General features: G+C 34.2%; 1 pseudogene; it reads left to right on the plus strand.

Moving 5' to 3' along the window:
• Positions 1-566: 566 nt before the first annotated feature.
• LOC116567470 lies at positions 567-1,167 on the plus strand (annotated as a pseudogene).
• The last annotated feature ends 18,306 nt before the right edge of the window (positions 1,168-19,473 follow it).

The raw sequence follows: 19,473 nt of genomic DNA on the forward strand, positions 1-19,473 counted from the left end.
TTTGATGTATAAACTGGTTAATTTTCATCATCTTCAAATTATCTTTTATGTTGACTATAATTCCTGTTTCATGAGTAATATATTTTATTGACAGATTACTTTGCTAAGTGGATGGTGGTAAGAAAACTAAATTTTCTTTGTCTTAATAGCTTATTCATTTGTTTGTAAAGATAATTATTGCCTCATTTAGCCATTTTAATATAAGTTCATATGAACACCTTAAAATGTTCCATTTACTGTTCAGAATGTAATAATATCCCATATACATAGATCATGACTTAGTGATTTAAGTTGTATCTCCCCAAATCTAATATGATCATGTCACAGATCAGCTTAAAGCCTACTGTGATCTAATTAGTACATAAAGATGAAATCAATACAGACTTCATGGTGTGACCTACATTGTCTTTCATGGTCTCACCTAAATCATTTCCAGCTTGATTTCCTAAAAGTGCTATCATAAACCTGTGTAATACCCCCTCTGAAATCTTCACCATTCTCAATATGTATCAGACTCTTCAAAAAGTCACCTTTCATTCCTTCTCTTTTTATTTTCAGGAGTCCAGTTGGGGGAAGTATTCTTAGAAACAGAATGGCAGTTGTAGGAGTTGCAGGATGACAACCACCTGCTATTCTAACACGTGCCAATGGGTGGAATGGATGGGATGAAGACAGGAAGCATTCTCCACTACATAGCGGAGAAACGCCATCTCTTCTGTGAGGACCTCAAGGAGAGAACCGTCATTGACATGCACATGGAGGGGACACTGGATCTGCTGGAACTGATTATCATTCATCCTTTCTTGAAACCAGATGACCAACAAAAACAGCTGGTTAAAATGTCCTGGAAGGCTATAATTAGATACATGTCTGGGTTTGAAAAGGTTTTAAGGGATCACGGGCAAAAGATTTCTTATTGGTCATCAGCTGAGCCTTATGGACTTGATTCTGCTCCATATCATTTTGGCTCTAGAATAGAAAGTTTCTACTACCCTGTCGGCACCTCCAGGCGTTCACAGCGAAAATAAGTAATATTCCTAAAATTAAGAAATTATTGAATGTGGCAGCAGGAAGAAAACTCCTCCAGATGACATCTACATACATAAGAAAGAACCATCTACATCTCTACACTATAAAACATCACATATGTCTGTGAGCGAGAGTTAGTCCCTACTCATTTCTGTGTCCATAATAGTATTTTAATTGGTGCCAGGCTGCCATGAGCCCAGCTCTGTCGTGGTGCTATGTATAATTATTCTTAAGTTGGGTCTCTCATGTCAAGACATTTTCCAGAATCATCAACATTTTTTTGTCCCATGAACAACTGTTATGTGACCTTTTTCTGAAAACCTTTTTGGAGAATCTGGCATTTAAGTTAGATCTGATGCGGTTACTCATTTTTGATAACAAGACTGGGTTGGACTTCACGTTTTCCCTTGAGGTTCTGCTCTCCTCTCCTTATCCCATTCAAATACCCTCTAGTCTTTTCCTAATTTTTAGTATTTAATAACAACATAATAGCTAGTGAATAACTCCTCTCAGCCATAATTAATCCATGGTAGTAGAGACTGCAGTCGATATTAGCCAAAATAAAGAATTTACAAGTAAAAAAATCGCAATAGACTCCTGGGGGGACTCAAGATATATGTGGATTTTTGACTGCATGGTGTATTGGTGCTCCAACTCCAATTTATTCAAGCTTCAATGGTAATATACAAAATATTTAATGAAAAAGGTGGACAGCATGCAAGATGAAATGGATAATTTTAGCAGAGAAGTGGAATCTGTAAGAAAGAAACAAATGAAAAAGCTAGAAACAAACAAAAAAGAGTAACAAAGATAAGGAATGCATTCAACATGTTTATGCCCAATTCAGCCAATTAAAAATACTTCCTATGCTTGACATACCCCTCACACACACACACACATAAAAAGAGAGAGAGAGAGAGAGAGAGAGAGAGAGAGAGAATTAATGACCTTGAAGATAGGTAGGTAAAAAACAAACAAACAAAAAGTATAATCCAAGGGATGTTTGAAAATATTAACTGGTTTAGTAAATGTATTCTTGGAATCCCAGAAAGAGAAGAAAAAGAAAATGGAGAAGAGAAATAATTGTAGAAATAAGGGCAAAAATTTTTCCAAAATTAGTGGCAGACACGCTCACACAGACATGCCTCACACTGCCTATTATATTCAAACTGCTGAAAGTGAAAATGAGGAAAACTTAAAGGCAACCAGAGAAAAAAGACGTATTACATAAAGAGGACAAAAGAACTACAGCACACTTATCTGGGGTCATGCAAGCCAGACAGACTGAATTGTCGTATTTGGTGTTGCAAAATAAATAAAATAAAAACTTCCCACATAGAATTCTCTACACCCCCAAATATCTATCAAAGTGAAGGAAAAAATGTCCACTTTATACACACACACACACACACACACACTCACAACTTATTTCTAATAAACTTGCTCTGCAAGAGAGATTAAGGAAAATTCTTCAAGCAGAAGGATATGACACTGGACAGAAAGGTGGATAAACTAAAAAGAAGGATGAACTCTGATATGGAATAAATGCATAAAAGCATAGATTGCAGTTTTTTCCCATACTTTTAAGAGCTGTAGTAGATAACTTTATCTAAAGCAAAAATGGGGATATATGGTGTGCTTAAAGCATATGCTAAAAGTAAAATGTATGACCTAAATAGCACATGGGTTTGGAGGGAAGAATTGATATTTTTAGCTGTGAGCATCTTGCTCTACACGTTAAGTGATATAATATGCATAAATAGACAGCATTAATGTTACATAACATATAATGTAACACTATATGTGAGGGCTTCAACCCTAGGAATGACGACTAATTTTTTCAAGTTATAAATAATTCCACAATAGAGACAAATTAGGATTATAAGACATGCTCAATTAACTCAAAAGAAGGCATTAACTTAATTTATTACATATACTTATATTGCTTTATACACTTATTTCAGATTATAGGGACACATTTTTGAGTGATTTATTAGCTGAACACATTTTTTCATAAACCATAAGCTTCATGGAAGCTGGGGCCATATATGTTATTGCCTTAGATTATACACCAAAGTCTAGCATGTATAATGGGTTCAATAAATATTTATTGACTAAATGAATAAAATATAATTGTCTTTGCAAACAACTTTCTCTACCTCAAGTGTCCTTGGTCCTTTTCTCTGCCTGGAAGAGCTTCTAGACTTTCAAGACATGATTAACTGCCTTCTCCTTTGCTAATTCCGCATTCGTACAATACTCCTATTCAGTATTTAATTTCTGCAAGCACTTACCAAGGCAATGGGGGGTTGGGAGTTCAATTATGAGAAAAATGTGCTTCTTACCTTAAAGAAGTGCAGTATTGATAATTGACATGATAATTAGGTAACCAATATTTGTAATGCAATGATAATAGTACAAACATAGTTAAAGGCTTTTCTCGACATCCAGAATGTGAGAGAATACAGAAAACAATTACTATGAAAGACTATATTATACTATTAAAAAAAACTATTAAGCTATTGCAATTAGATATTCCACTTGTTGTCAGTGTATCATTTGATATTTTTATTTCCCTGATTTTTTAGAAACAGACTTACCTAGTTTTAGAAAAAAAAATGATTAAATGACATTTGTGTAATTAAGTACCTAATAAGTTTTTCATGTGCTCATTTGGTAAGTTTAGTGTAAGTTGTAATTACAGTGTACACAAGTGTACCCTGTAGGAGCAACTGAGATCTTGTGAGTTACACATTAACTCTAATTATTGTGTTAAAATTAGCTACAAAAAGAACCATAGAGTCATGTTAGATTTCCTTGAAATCATAAGCTGAAGATGTAAACATATGTATGGAAAATTAATGTTATTATACAGCTTTCAATGCTTTATAACTTAATATTCCCTTTAATGTTGGGAAGAGTAGCACTGCACACACTCCTGGACTATTATAGAGGACTTCTTCCTTCTGTCTCTCTTTTGCCCAATTCTAAAATACATGAATGGTTATATTTGGAACTTTTAGCTTGCTAGTCCATCTTGGGTTCCAGCTACAGACAGAATTGGAAATACTCTTAAAAAAAAAAGACTTTGGGGTTCCTGGGTGGCTCATTCAGGTAAGCATCTCCCTTCAGCTCAGATCATGATCCCAGGGTCCTGACCAAGTCCCTCCTAAACCCATATCTCCAAGAGAAACAGAAGGACCCAAAATGAAAATATAAATTGATTGTTCTTTACTACCAAGGAATTAGGAGAGCAAGTAACCCAGTCAAGAAGTGACTGGTTTGCAATGAAACAAAGCAGGTGGAGTTCTGAAATTTTGTCTTGAAGTTTTGAAACTACAAATTGCTTCTGTACCCCTCAGGAGGGGGAAATAGAATTTTAAAAACAAGAAATGGGCAGAGGACATGAACAGACATTTCTGCAAAGAAGACATCCAGATGGCCAACAGACATGAAAAAATGCTCCACATCACTCAGCATCAGAGAAATACAAATCAAACCACAATGAGATACCACCTCACACCAGTCAGAATGGCTAAAATTAACAAGTCAGGAAATGACAGATGCTGGCGAGGATGCAGAGAAAGGGAAACCCTCCTACACTGTTGGTGGGAATGCAAGCTGGTGCAACCACTCTGGAAAACAGCATGGAGGTTCCTCAAAAAGTTGAAAATAGAGCTACCCTATGACTCAGCAATTGCACTACTACTGGGTATTTACCCTAAAGATACAAATGTAGTGATCCAAAGGGGCACATGCACCTGAATGTTTATAGCAGCAATGTCCACAATAGCCAAACTACGGAAAGAACCTAGATGTCCATCAACAGATGAATGGATAAAGAAGATGTGGTATATATACACAATAGAATACTATGCAGCCATCAAAAGAAATGAAATCTTGCCATTTGCGATGACATGGATGGAACTATGGATGGAGGGTATTGTGCTTAGTGAAGTAAGTCAATTGGAGAAAGACAACTATCATATGATCTCCCTGATATGAGGAAGTGGAGATGCAATGTGGGGGGCGTGGGGGGTAGGAAAAAAATAAATAAAACAAGATGGGATCGGGAGGGAGACAAACCATAAGTGACTCTTAATCTCACAAAACAAACTGAGGGTTGCTGGGGGGAGGGGGATTGGGAGAAAGGGGTGGGGTTATGGACATTGGGGAGGGTATGTGCTATGGTGAGTGCTGTGAAGTGTGTAAACCTGGTGATTCACAGACCTGTACCCCTGGATCTAATAATACATTATAGGTTTATAAACAACAACAACAACAACAACAATAATAGCCAAGGTGTTAAGGCTTTTCAGTTAAATGGTGGACTCAGCAGTATGTTTAAGATCTATTTAGCAAAATTATTCTCTCACAAAAATGAACAAAGGAACAAGAAAATACACTCTGTGTGTGTGTGTGTGTGTGTGTGTGTGTGTGTGTGTAGTGGGGAAAAGAAGAAAAATAATATTTTATATGAAAAGATTGGTGAGACCTATCTTATCTGTTGACTAAAACCCATTTTTTCTTTTTGGACACAAAAATTAATTCATATCCGTAATATATAAAACAATTCTCAAAACATTATTAAGAAACTGGAAAAATAAATAGAAGAATAAGCCCATGGCTTAAATATGTTCTTCAAAAAAGAGATTAAATAAAAATTTTCAATACACAGGAATAAAGATTTATTGGCAATTTATTGGCAAGGATGTGGAACACTTATACTTTATTGGTGATAGTGAAAATTGGTGCAACTGTTTTGAAAATCATCTTGGAATATCTAATAAAGCTCAGGAAATGTATATTGCCAGTAGTTCTAGTCCTATGTATAAATCTTAAAGAATCTCTTCCCCATTAAAGCTGGGATAAATTTACCAGAAAGTTATACTAATATTATTCATGTTAACTTCAAATGGGAAAAAAACCAAAAGACCATTAACAATAGAGTAAATAACTATGCTGTGAAATACTATAAATCAATAAAAACAAATAAACAACACCTTCACACAGGATTGTGGGTTTATCTTAAACACATGCTATTGACTATAGTAAACAATATTTAAAGAAATAAGTGCAATACGATTTTATATATTTTTGATGTGTGTATAGGTACGATATATATGCCTATCTATATATCACAAGGAGACATAAATAATATTATTTGTAGATGCAGCTAAAATAAAAATAAAACAAAGACTATTCTCCATTGCAAATTATTAGTAGCCTTGTTGAAGGTCGGTTGACAACCAACATATCTACTAAGGGGTTAATACTGTAAATATATAAGTAATTCCCCAATTCAACGGAAATTAATTAATTAACTAACTAACTAATAACTGGATTTAAAAATAGACAAAGGACTTGAGTAAATATTACTCAAATGAAAATATACCGTTGGTCAACAGGTGTGAGAAGATGCTCAAAATCACTAGTCATCAGGGAAATGCAAACCAAAACCACAATAAGGTATCACCTCACACTTGTTAGGGTGACTAATAATGAGTGTTGGTGAGATGAAGAGAATTTGAACCCTTATTTAGCTGTTCCTCAAAAAACTAAAACTAGAAGTGTCATATGATCCAGTAATCCCACTCTGGGCAGACATCTAAAAAAATTGAAATGAGGATCTCAGAGACACAGCTGCACTTCCATTGGCCATTACAGCATTATTCACAATAGCCAAGATATGGAAACAAATGAAGTGCACATCAGTGGAAGAATGAATAAAGAAAATGTGTTGTGCATCTTTATGTCAGCATCAAGTGTGATGTGCCTGTTTCTTTCAAAATGGTAACACTGTCTTAATGTTCACTTGGAATCAGAAGATGCAGCCTTAGGCCCACAAGAGTTGGCGATTTAGAATTGAGATAATCATATAAAGTTAGGGCTCTTGAAATGCTACACATTCTGTGAAAAGCAGACTGCTAAAAAATGTCCTGTTGGGGCACCTGCTGGCTCAGTTGGTTAAACATCTGCCTTTGGCTCAGGTGATGGATCTCAGGATCCTGGGATCAAGCCCCACATTGAGTACCCTGCTTCGCAGGGAGTCTGCTTCTCCCTCTCACTCCCCTCCATGAGTACACTCTCTCACCCTCTCTCTCTCTCAAATAAATAAAATTTTAAAAATTGAATAATACCATAAAATAAAAACTGTTTAAATGTCCTATTGGCAAAATAATAACACAGGGAAAGATGTCTGTCTGGGCTTGGGTTTCAGATGAAACAATAACAGCAATGATGACAAAAGCTCTCATGAGACCTTTTTTTTTTTTTTTCAAGATTTATTTATGTATTTATTTGACAGAGATGGAGATAGTGAGAGAGGGAACACAAGTAAGGGCAGTAGGAAAGAGAGAAGCAAGCTTCCCATTGAGCAGGGAGCCCAATTGGGGCTTGATTCTAGGGTCCTGGGAGCAGGGCCTAAGCCAAAGGCAGATGCTTAATGACTGAGGGACCCAAGTGCCCCCTCACGAGACTTTTTTATTTTATTTCTTTTTATTTTTTTTAAAGATTTTATTTATTTATTTATTTGACAGAGAGATCACAAGTAGGAAGAAAGGCAGGCAGAGAGAGGGGGGGAAATAGATTCCCTACTGTGCAGAGAGCTGATGCGGGGCTTGATCCCAGGACCCTGAGACCATGATCAGAGCCAAAGGCAGACACTTAACAACTGAGCCACCTAGGCACCCCTTATGAGACTTTTAAACCACAGACTTGCACCACTAAGAATTTATTACTATCAGGTTGATCTATGCCCATGATTTACCTGACCTGGCAAAAAGAAATACAATAGTTGACTTATGGGACATTTTCTCATTTCAGTATACATGATTCTCACAAGCAAGACCTGCCGGAAAATGACTTGTCAGTCCAAAGATAGAAAAATGTCCTGAAAGAAACCAAGACAAGGTAGAAACAGAAAGGAAAATAAACAGCAGAGTTAGTGCCCCAGAACTAAGATGGCAGGGCTCTTCTAAAAAGTGAAATAAAGTTATAAATTTTGAATTCTTATATGCCAGTACACATTGTCTTCATTCCCTTTAACCTTCATATCATCACCAAGATAGGTGATTTTATCCTCATTTTATAAATGAAGAAATATAGGTGTGTAAGGTGTCAATGACTTGGCAAAAAATACAAGGCTAACTCGTGCAGCATGGGTTAGCCTTGTGTGCCAGACTCTGGGGGTGCTCCTAGATCAGCCTCTGTTAGAGATGCAGTCAGTTCTCAATGGGCACTCTGAGATCAAGAGTTAAATCCTCCTGACTTATTCTCAGAGCCTTGACTTTTTTCTTTTTTTCTCAGCCGGCCACCAGAATAGCCCCCAAGTAGCCTTTTCCCAGTGGAGGATTTAATGCTGAAGACAGTTTTATGAAGAGCCTCATGGGTAAAATCAGTGTAGAGGAGAGAAATGGATACATTTCTGAGGAGATTAAGGTAAATTTTATGTCAGATATTACTTTAAATGAAATTAAATGGTACATTTCAAAAAGGCAGAGAAACAACAAGAATGAAGTATGGGTTTAGATAATAATGAGAACTCAATTATAGTTGCTGATTGTGAAAAAAATCAGCTTTAGATGGAGTTTTGAAAACTGATGTCAAAGAAATTTCTCTTACTTCCCTCTCCTCCCTGGAAAAAAGAAGTAAAATGCAGTCTAAAATAAAAAGAAGAAGAAAGAACAAGATATAACAAAAATGATTTGAAAAAAGAACTTAATGAGGCTTCTGGAAATACACATGAGTCATAAGAATTTATTCTATAATTTAATATATTATTCATATATTTATGTAGTGATAGAAAGATAATCAGATGAACACAGCTGAAAATAGAATTGATGAGCCAGAAATTAGGTGTGATAATATTACACTGAGTAATGAACAGAGAGGGAAAATGATGAAAAAAAAGAAACTGTTCATAGGTATGGAGAAAAAGAATGAAACAATCTCATATATTCTAATGGGAAATTTAGGAGAAGAGGATAAAGAAAAGAAGGCAAGAAACAATGCCCAGAAAAATAGTGGTAGAACAATTTATTATTTATTATTCCTATGCAAAGAAAAATTAGAACATCATAGCCTGTAAGATGGTATTTGCAACACATAAGCCAGCAAAGTCTTAGTTTTCAAAGTGCATACCCTACATATCAATTACAAACAAAGCTATGTTATTTCTAGTAGAAAAACAGACAAGACATGTAGAAAAAATTATAGAGTAGGAAACACAAATGAACCAGAAATATGTGATAAAATGGATTCCTGACTATTTTAAGAAGTCACTTTACAATCTAAACTACTTAACTCTTTAACTCTTGACTTTCACTCCATTACCACATTAATTCATTGTTATTTTTTTAAATGTATACAACAAATTTTACTTCAAATTGATAACACAAAGTTATGTAACAACATTTTAAAGGGTGTATAAAACCCATCCAACTCCAGCTTTCTCTTCCATTCATTCGCAGGAAGATTCAATGGAATCTGTAATGTTCCCATACTTAAAAAATAATGTAGTAAATAGTGCACAGTACAAGATTTGACAAAGTGGGCAGTAAGGGTAGTAAGTACACTTCTTAAACAATTTTTATTTTATTTATTTATTTTTATTATGTTCAGTTAGCCACTGTATAGTACATCATTAGTTTTTAATGTAGTGTCCAATGATTCATTAGTTACATATAACACCTTGTTTGCTTTATTCCTCTATAATTTTTTATATTCTTGAAACTAATCATAATAAATTAATGACATTTAAGATAGAAAAATATGGGGGAAGGATGGCTAGAAGAAGATAAATGTGCTATGGCAATTTTACCATTACCAAATTCTGATTACAGGGACTTTTTAAGTTCAAATGCATTGAAAGGTAAAATTATAATTAGTATTCATATCTGCTTTTCACAACTCTTTCGCAGAGTCTGCTTATTGTAACAATTGTATTTGTAATGCAGCCCATGCCTTGACAGATACTAACAAAAGTCAATCAGCAAAATGATTCTCCCTCTTCTTCCACCCTCAGGCTCCGGGCAATCACAGAAACTATGAACATCTGCTTGGATTCTGATTGCCATGTTCACTGATTCAGTGCACCCAAATAAGCAACAATTAGTCTGTTCAGCATGTGTCAAAAGATCTGTCAAGTTAATTCAAATTAAGACAGGATAAATTGAATCCAGTTGGCATCATGCATATTTGTATGCAAAGTTTAAACAAGCATCAGCTGTGCTGTGTTATCATTTATTTACAAGCAAAACAAGAATATATTGTTACATAATTTCAGAAATAACTATCTCTCATCATAATTTTACTACGTCATCAACTTGATGTATTTTCTTGGGGTGAAAGAAAAATTTCTAATGGATTTGAGTGGACTCCTGAATTGCATTAGATCAGAATAGTATCTTTTTTCTTGGACTCATTTATCTTAGTTCCATTAATTAGTTCCTAGGTACACAACTGGGTTTCAAAACTTGAGATGTGTGAATTTCCATAAATGATACTCCCAAAGGTGAATGCTTTTTATATATAAATCTTACATTTATTCTTAAATCTTAAACATTCTATAGAATGTTAATGTCTTCAAGTGGTCAGGTGATAGTTTTCTATCTCATTTATTGCATAGCAGTCTGTAGTATTAAATATCCCTATACTTGAATGAAGAGAGAACCTGGACAATCAGAGAATTAACAACACTGAGGAAGCTGGAAGGCTCTTAGCAGAAGACAGAATGAGGGTGCTTCGTTGGCTCAGTTGGTTAAGTGACTGTCTTTGGCTCAGGTCATGATCCTGGAGTCTAGGGATCAAGTCCCTCATTGGACTCCCTGCTGGGCAGGGAGTCTGCTTCTCCCTCTGACTCTCTCCCTTCTCATTCTCTCTCTCTCTCAAATAAATAAGTAAAATCTCAAAAAAAAAAAAAAAAAGGCAGAATGATGGCAGTGGCATTAATTATCATCTATTCTGTTTTCCAACTGTCACAACTAGACAGTACTCCACTTTCCATCTCTGTTGCTGTTTGGATGGAGTCATGCAGAAGGTCACCTAATGTGCTGTATGCTATTGATCTTCAAAGGAGGGGCTCCACAGTGCTGCTGTATCTCTAATACACTCAGATGAAACATAACTTTTGGGAAAAAATAGAAAATTGCTTTACCAAGCTCTTAAGTGTTTACTTTAAGTGAGTCATATTCTCCCACTTCTGACACTTTTTCTCCCACTTTTGATACTGAGAGAGGAAGAAGGAGGCTGTTAGAATTCATGGTTCTGATTGAAGTTGGAAATAGAAGAACTGAAAAAAAAAAGACAGAAAGAACAGACTTTTAGGAACTATAATATGACATGGGATTTAGTAGAAGGGAAGTTCACAATGACAATTAGGCAAATAGTTATCAAAATGCCTGCAGTTCTGGCCATTGGTGAGTACTGGTCAGAATCTTAGAGCAGGACAGACTCTAAAAGGACTCCATTTCTACAAAATAGAAATAATTCAATTCTATTCAAATTAAGGAGGTTGAGATATTTCTCCCTTTCCTTTCATTTAATATGAATATCAACTAAACACTAGGTTGGTAAAAAGCATTTGTCTGTGGGTTAATATATAAATTTTAATATAAGTTCTGACTGTAAGAATTGGCCTTTCAGAAGAAAAAAAAATAAGAAGGAATAAACAACACATTTCCCAGATGGGTAAATTATGTTGACAGTGACTTCCTATCTCTATTATCATAGTTCTTTATGTTTTTGTTTCAACACTTCAATCTTCTGATTCTTTAAAGTATGTTGTTGTCAAAAATATTAGCTATCTCGACCAAACTTTTGTCAGAAGCCATTGTGATAGCCCTACTTCCCTTCTTGACATCAAAATTGTAAGCATCGGTCCAGAGCTCAAGGTTAAAATCAAAGTTTTCTCTCACAGACAAGAGTCTTCCTCTAAATTTAGACAACAACTGCTCTAAGAAACAACATGCTTTACAATTCTGTTTTTAATAAGCTATAACTATACATTTATGGTCTATAAATATATATCTTTACCTTGTCCACAAGTTTATCTTGAGAATGATCATCAGATAACTGAAATCAAGAAATCTTCTCTATGGGAGACATCTACCATCTGGCCTGAGAAATATCATTTGCTCCACTCCTTGATAATTGCTCTTATATGTTCCATCAGGAACTCATTCCATGTGGCATTTGGGACACTGTTAGCTCAGGACTTTCTCCAACCATGTCCTAATTTTGCCAAGGGAACATGGTCCAAGGTACAACAATTCCGCTCTCCCAGAATGTTATTTATTTAAAGTCTTTTGTAAAAACGAATTTTGACTGATGAAAATAAAGAATGAACAGATTTTTCTTTACCCAGATTTGCCAAGGGCATTACACTAGTTTTATCATTCATCTTCTGTCTCTCAGTAGACTTTGGCTTTTTTTTTTTTTTTTTCTAAAACACTTCAGAATAAATTGCAAACACTCCAGATGCTTCAGTGTGATTTTCTAAAAAAAAAAAAAAAAAAAAAAAAAAAAAAGGGCATTGCCTTAGATAACCACAGAAACATTATAAAAATCAGGCAATTAACAATGATACTTTGCTATTACATAATCTCCAGCCTTATTAAAATGTCACCAATTATTCCAAGAGCACATTTTTTGTTGGGTCTCCTTCATCACCTCTAATCCGGAAAAATTCCTCTACATCTCTTAATGTTTTATAACCTTGCACTTCGGAAGATTTCAGAGCAGCTATTTTATAGACTGTCACGCAATTTGGGTTTGTCTTTATAATTATGTTCAGTGCAGGAGTATTTGTTGAGAATGTCATAGAAATGGTGCAGTGTTCTTTCTGGTACCTCATGTCAGGAGGCCCACTGTGTTCATTCGTTACATCACTTATAATGTCACATGTGATTCTTTGCTAAATTGGTGTTGCTCTCTTTGCTCTCTTTCTCTAATATAAAATTACTGTATCAATAATTATCTTGTGGGAACATATTATGTAACTATGCAAATATTCCACTTCATCATACTTTTCCCCACTCATTTCAGCATCCATTGGTAATTCTTATCTGAGCAAGTAATATTGCCTTAGTGGTTTCCAGTTACAACTATCTATTTCTATCATGCTTTCTATAAGAACATTCACTATCCTCCATTTATTTTTTATAATAATGTAAACTCATACATACTTATTTTAGTCTATGGATTATATCACTATAATTATTTTTGTTGCTCAGATTCTCCAGATTTAACCAATAAGATCCTCTTCAAGCTTTCAAGCTGACTTCTGTGTCCTTTCCCTCTTTGATGGGAAGGAATGTTGTGTGTGTGTGTGTGTGTGTGTGTGTGTGTGTGTGTGTGATATAGATACATATATTTTCCCCATAATTTCATACTGTTACTTCTAATTCATGTTCAACTGGACAATATTTATTCTAACATTTTTTCCCTTCCATACTTGTAACTCTGTTTTCTAACATTGAGAATCCTGGCTATTATATCAACAAAGCCCTTGTTTATTTTTTAATCCTAGAACACATATAAAGTAGCTTCAGAATATTTAGCCCACTTCCAAAAAAGCTGCATATAATACAGGCTAATCCAGTTAACCCACATTTGGAAACTACATTCTTAAAAAAATGATTTTGAAAGATTGTGTAAAATTTACTCCCATTCATCCTCCTCAACAAGATCCTCTCACTTAAGAACTTTTTAAAAACTTGAGCATAATTGGCATATAATACTTTATTATTAGTTTTTGGCATACAGCATAAAAATTTGATATTTGTGAAATAACCACCACAAGTCTAGTGAATATCCATCACCATATTTCATTACAGAATTGTTTTGAAAAGCCTTTCAAAATGTTCTGCATCCCTACTTTGCTTTAACTTTTTGTTACATACTTTTGTGTCTTAGCTGTATAACTGCTCCTTCTTTTTCTACTTCTACAGAAATCTGTTTCATTTTTTGTTGGGTGGTAATCTCCACAGCAAACTCTTCTCATTCCTGTCCCCAGATACCAGTCAAGTAGTAGCCAAAGGTTTTGCTCTTAATTTCTTACCTTGTAGATTGGCAGGGCCATTGCCTCTAGCTCTTGCTTTTTTCTATAGATCAAGAGATGAATTCTTTTTTAGGGAAAAAAACCCAATATAAACCAAGGTCAATTTTTAAATCTTTTGTGATTTTATTATACATATTTTTGGAGGGTTGGATTACTACTGTTTTAAGTGGCTGATTAACATATGATACATTAAAATTCCATTTTGATTTAATGAAGGTAATGAAATATTAGATCATATGAATATTAACGTGTAATCTCTTCATGATCTGTCTGATATGTTTTAATCATAGTTTTGAGAAGACAAATTTGATTCGAAACTACTTATATATTGAACGTGTAATGCCTGTATTTTCTTTACTGACCATATCCTACAGGAAATAAATTAAACTAAATTAATATCTAGAGATAAAATAATGTTTTACAGATCTAAGTGCCATTTAGGTATATTGGATGCAGCCAGCCTTTAAAAATGTCATCTTCACTGAAATGACAGTGATATGGTACCTTAAGCAAACACTAGGATGAACCAGTCGGTTCTATCTACATTGGATTGCAGACAAATTATCTAAACTTTCTCTCATTTCAATTTGAAACATTAAGACAGTTTTTTTTTTTTTTTTTTTTTTTTTTTTTTTTTTACTTTGCAGATTATAGAGACACTGCATATGCAGCAGATGATCTGTCTTCATTTAAAGCTGCACTCAAGTGCCTTTAGCACTTATTGGTGCTAACAAGAATGTGGGCTACCTCAATCCACTGTCAGAAGAAATCAAGGAGAGTTGGCACAGAACCCAAAGAGAGAAAATACATAAACATAACAGAAATTATCATGGAAATGACTTGGATAAAATGTAATAGAAATGATGGATAAAATGTAATTGAAATGAGCTTTCAAGTCAAATACAAATGTACCATTGTCTTGTATGCATATACATGAACACACACATGAACATACAAACATATGTAATGTACATTTCGGCAAGCCAGCCACACAAGACTCATCATGGAAAGATCCACGGTTTTTAGGTTTTGCTATTTCCTTATCTGTACTGCTGGTTATTGGCTAAGAGGTCTGAGTTATCAAACATCGGGAGAATCGAGAGTAATCTCAGCCTAAATAAACTGTGTTTATGTGAATGAGAATTTTCTACTGAATTTGATGTTTATGTTATATGACAGACTGGCTTTATTACCAGATCATTTTTAAAAACTGAGATAGGAAAATTTGGCAAACAATATTCTTGGTCATCTCAGAGCTCATTTTAGCACCTTCGATCTCAGTCATTTTCACTGGCCTTGACCTTCAATTTACAAGTCTATGAATTTATGTCTTTCTCTTCATCATAGAAGACAAAATTGACCCTGTCCTTTATCCTCTATAAGATAAATAATTACACTCTGGGAAATGAAGTTATTTTCACCTTATGGTTATGGTAATGATATTCCTGATTCTAGTAAATTGCAAAATCCAGAACAGTATATGTGGGACAGGTAAGGGTGTGATCAACACTTCTACTGATAGTTGGAAAAAAATCAGCAGAAATATTTCAGATCAAGAAAAAGCATTATTTTCTCTCTATCTCTTGATCCCATAAACATATTTCATTTGTAAAACTGCTTTATTCACTTTATTACACTTCTATCACCCATTCTTCCTACACAACCACAACTCCTGATAATTCATTTCTCAATTGGAGTTTGATTTGGGGAAAATCAATTTATCAGCATTTTGTTTTTTCTCTTATTGTATATAAGCATTGAAAAATGAATAACTTATGACTTAGGAAGAGTACATTAACTGGAGACAATGAATGACGTGGTAAAAGTATTCCCCTACATCTCCCCCTCTTTTTTTTTTTTCCCCTGATGCCACAAGTGTCAAACCAGTCCAGAAAATGTTTTATGTCTCAAAGTGTAAAGCAGCAAGTTCCTGAGTTGGAGTACTTTCCTGCCAGACTTTCATTGTTGGTGAGTATTTCCCAGTTGCTTCAGAAATGACTCCCTCTGAGGATATTGTTGAAATGTTGTGTGCACGGCTGCTTGTTGAAGCCAAGAAATGATGCAGAACTACTCACGTGAGCTCCTCTAATTGTTCTTGTACTAGCAACTGAGGAATTCTCACAGATGGGTTTATCATAACACTTTGTTAGCATTTTTGTATAACAACTGCCTTTTCATCTAAAGGAAACCCTGGAGGAAAATACAACATTCAGGAATAGGGTTTGAATATTAATTAATTGATGCTTCAAGGAAAAAAGTTTTCTTTCTTAATATGCTCATTGTACATAGCAAACTTTGTGAAATGTAAGTTTATTCAAGTTACGTACAGATGTCATACTTTCTAGATTTATAATAAATTATTTCGTTTGTCTTTATTTCATTTTAGAATCTTTCACTTTGATATCTGCTATTCAAAGGATGATTAATTTAAGATTTTTTTGCACGCTTGCTGTTGTCATTAATATTTCTAATCAGTGTCATTGTGTGAACATTTATTAATTGCAGATATTTCAAGAAAGGGTTTACAGGCTCCTGTAGGGTAAATTATTAAATTAGAACAAGGTTATTGACTAGGACTTTGGTTTGCTGGATTGGTTGGTTGGTTGGTTGGTTGGTTGTTGACTGGAAGTGTGGTGATTTTTTTAACAATGAATATTATGGTTTAATTAGTCATAGAAGCTAATGTTGAAATTCCTAAATTCTTAAAGCAATGGTGTTGAACATGGGACTGTTTTTATACTTTCTTTAACAACTTTGACACATTTATTGTTATGATTTTAAATCAAAAAGGAAATACAGAGATAATATTGATTTGATCGGGTACATATTTTCAGAAAGGAATATTTCAAAAGTCAAGTAGGTGTCCTTGAGTTATCGGCAGGTCCACTTTGGTGTGTTGCTTATTGAATTCTGTTTTTAAAGCTAATTCTGTATTTGTGTGCGTGTGTATGTGTGTGTGTGTGTGAGAGAGAGAGAGAGAGAGAGAGAGAGACAGAGAGATAGAGATAGTAGCAAGAATAGCTTTAATTTAAGGTTGCATGAATCCTTTATTCTGTTTTTGTTTTTGTGAGGTCTACTAAAGTTATCTTTTTCCTATCATTCATATTGAGATATTAATAAACAAGCAATATTTTATTTCACATGAAAAATGAATACAATAATCCATCTGATATTTCCTCAATTCATTATTTTCTCTTAATGGAAAACATGATTAATTCATTAACATATTTTCAGATAATCTTTATGGTTAACCTTATTAATTTAAAATTCTGCCAATTAACATTCATTCATATTAATGGTCTGCTTCTTACTTGTTTACTTTATGGGAGGCATTATTTTATTGTTTTTATTTGACAATACAACTATTTAATGAACAACTTTCAAAAGTGATACATTTTCTCTTTTCATCAGTCCCTATTTGTGATGTTATCTCTCTCATATTCTAAGAATAAAGAAAGGTGTTTAAAGTAAAATAAGAAATAAATTATTCTGAAAAGGATCAGTGTTCTAGTGTGTCCAACATCTTCAGTATTCCGTATTCATCAATGTGGAAATGATTAGTAAACTTGGAAACAACTGTTCTTCTGAGCAGTTCTTCTGAAATTTAATACTTAAAGCAAACTATCTCTGATACAAAAAATAAAAAATGCAATGAACCAATACAAATGCAATGAACCAACAATTGCCAGCTATCATGTTACAGTGATTAGACTATTGCCAACTTTTAAAACATTTATAATCCAAATGCATTCATTCCAGTGCAACATGTTTCATTTAAGTAAGCTTCTCTGATACACAGAATTAACAGGTTGGATCTGCACAGTCCACTTACTCAAGGATTTCTTACAGTACAGTACTGTACATGCATTTTCTCTTCTTTATTATTTTCTTAAGAACATTTTCTTTTCTCTCAGTTACATTATTATACAAACATAGTATACAACATATATAATATGTAAAATATGTGTGAATAGACTTTTTGTATTAGTAAGGCTTTTGGTCAACAGGAGGCTATTAGTTAAATTTTGGGGGAGTTAAATCTTGGGGGAGTCAAAAGTTATCATAGATTTCTGAGTGTGCAGGGGGTCAGTGCCCCTAACACTAATGTTGTTCAAAGGTCAACCATGTTCCGTAGAGTAATATTAGAGAGAACTCACAACTCTCTTCAGAGGCTGGCCAGAGAGGTGGATGAAATAGCAACCAGGGGGCACTGCAGCTTTATGAAATTACCTCAAAGAAGATGACAAGAAATTTGTTCTGAGATTTCTTAAGAGTTTAAATATGGTTTTTAACTTTCTGTGATATAATTCTCGGTGACCTTGAAAGAAAGTTTCTGTTTAGGAGTTTATGCTTAAAAATTAAGTCATACTTTTCTCAGTTGTCCCACATTAAAATATGACTTTCATTTTAAAGACTTAGATATATAAAGAAAGAAGATGATTTATTTTCTTTATTATTATTAAATAACTGATTCTCAGGAACCTTGAGGGATTGGCAGATGGGGTTATAATTCTAATGTTCTCTTCCATTTAATTTGAAGACACACGTATTTCTATTACAAAAAATCTGAGACTTAAAGTTAAAATTTTTTTGTGGAACAAACATTTGGTATTTTGGACACTTGATATTTCCAACCCTTAATTTAAAAGACATGATTATATTCAAAGTGATTCAAGAAAATTCGGTATATTTTACTTCATTAGTATATAGTAGAAGACATTGAATACAAAGTCAATAATGCACATGGTCCTTTAAAATAGTTTCCTACAATAAGCATAAATCACAACTTGCAGGAAGTACTTTGGTCAATGTTATTTGTTAATTTTTATAATTTTTAAAATTTTTAATTTTTTTTATATTTTAAAAATTTTTTTAAACATTTTATTTATTTGACAGACAGAGATCACAAATAGGCAGAGAGGCAGGCAGAGAGAGAGGAGGAAGCAGGCTCCCAGCTGAGCAGAGAGCCCGATGCAGGACTCAATCCCAAGACCCTGGGGTCATGACCTGAGACGAAGACAGAGGCTTTAACCCACTGAGCCACCCAGGTGCCCCAATTTTTTTTTTTATTAATTGTAAACTTCATTAAATTATGAAGTTGGGGTGTGTGTGTGTGTGTGTGTGTGTGTGTATAATAATAAACATATCAATTTAAAGTCTTGCATAAAGGAGAAGTTCTCTGAGCCAACATGAGTTGCTATTGATTTCTTTTAGTGATGAGAAATCAATCTGTAAATTTGTTGCATGGGCATAGAGATATGGACCTTCTGTAAATTCGTTGCATGGGCATAGAGATATGGACCTTCCTCTACCTCAGTAGGCAGACTGAGGTAATTATTTCACTATTACTTTTAGACTCTGAGCCATGCCTACAGACCACATAC

This window comes from Mustela erminea, chromosome 10 (genome assembly GCF_009829155.1).
Source record: "Mustela erminea isolate mMusErm1 chromosome 10, mMusErm1.Pri, whole genome shotgun sequence".
In the NCBI taxonomy this organism is placed as follows: domain Eukaryota; kingdom Metazoa; phylum Chordata; class Mammalia; order Carnivora; family Mustelidae; genus Mustela; species Mustela erminea.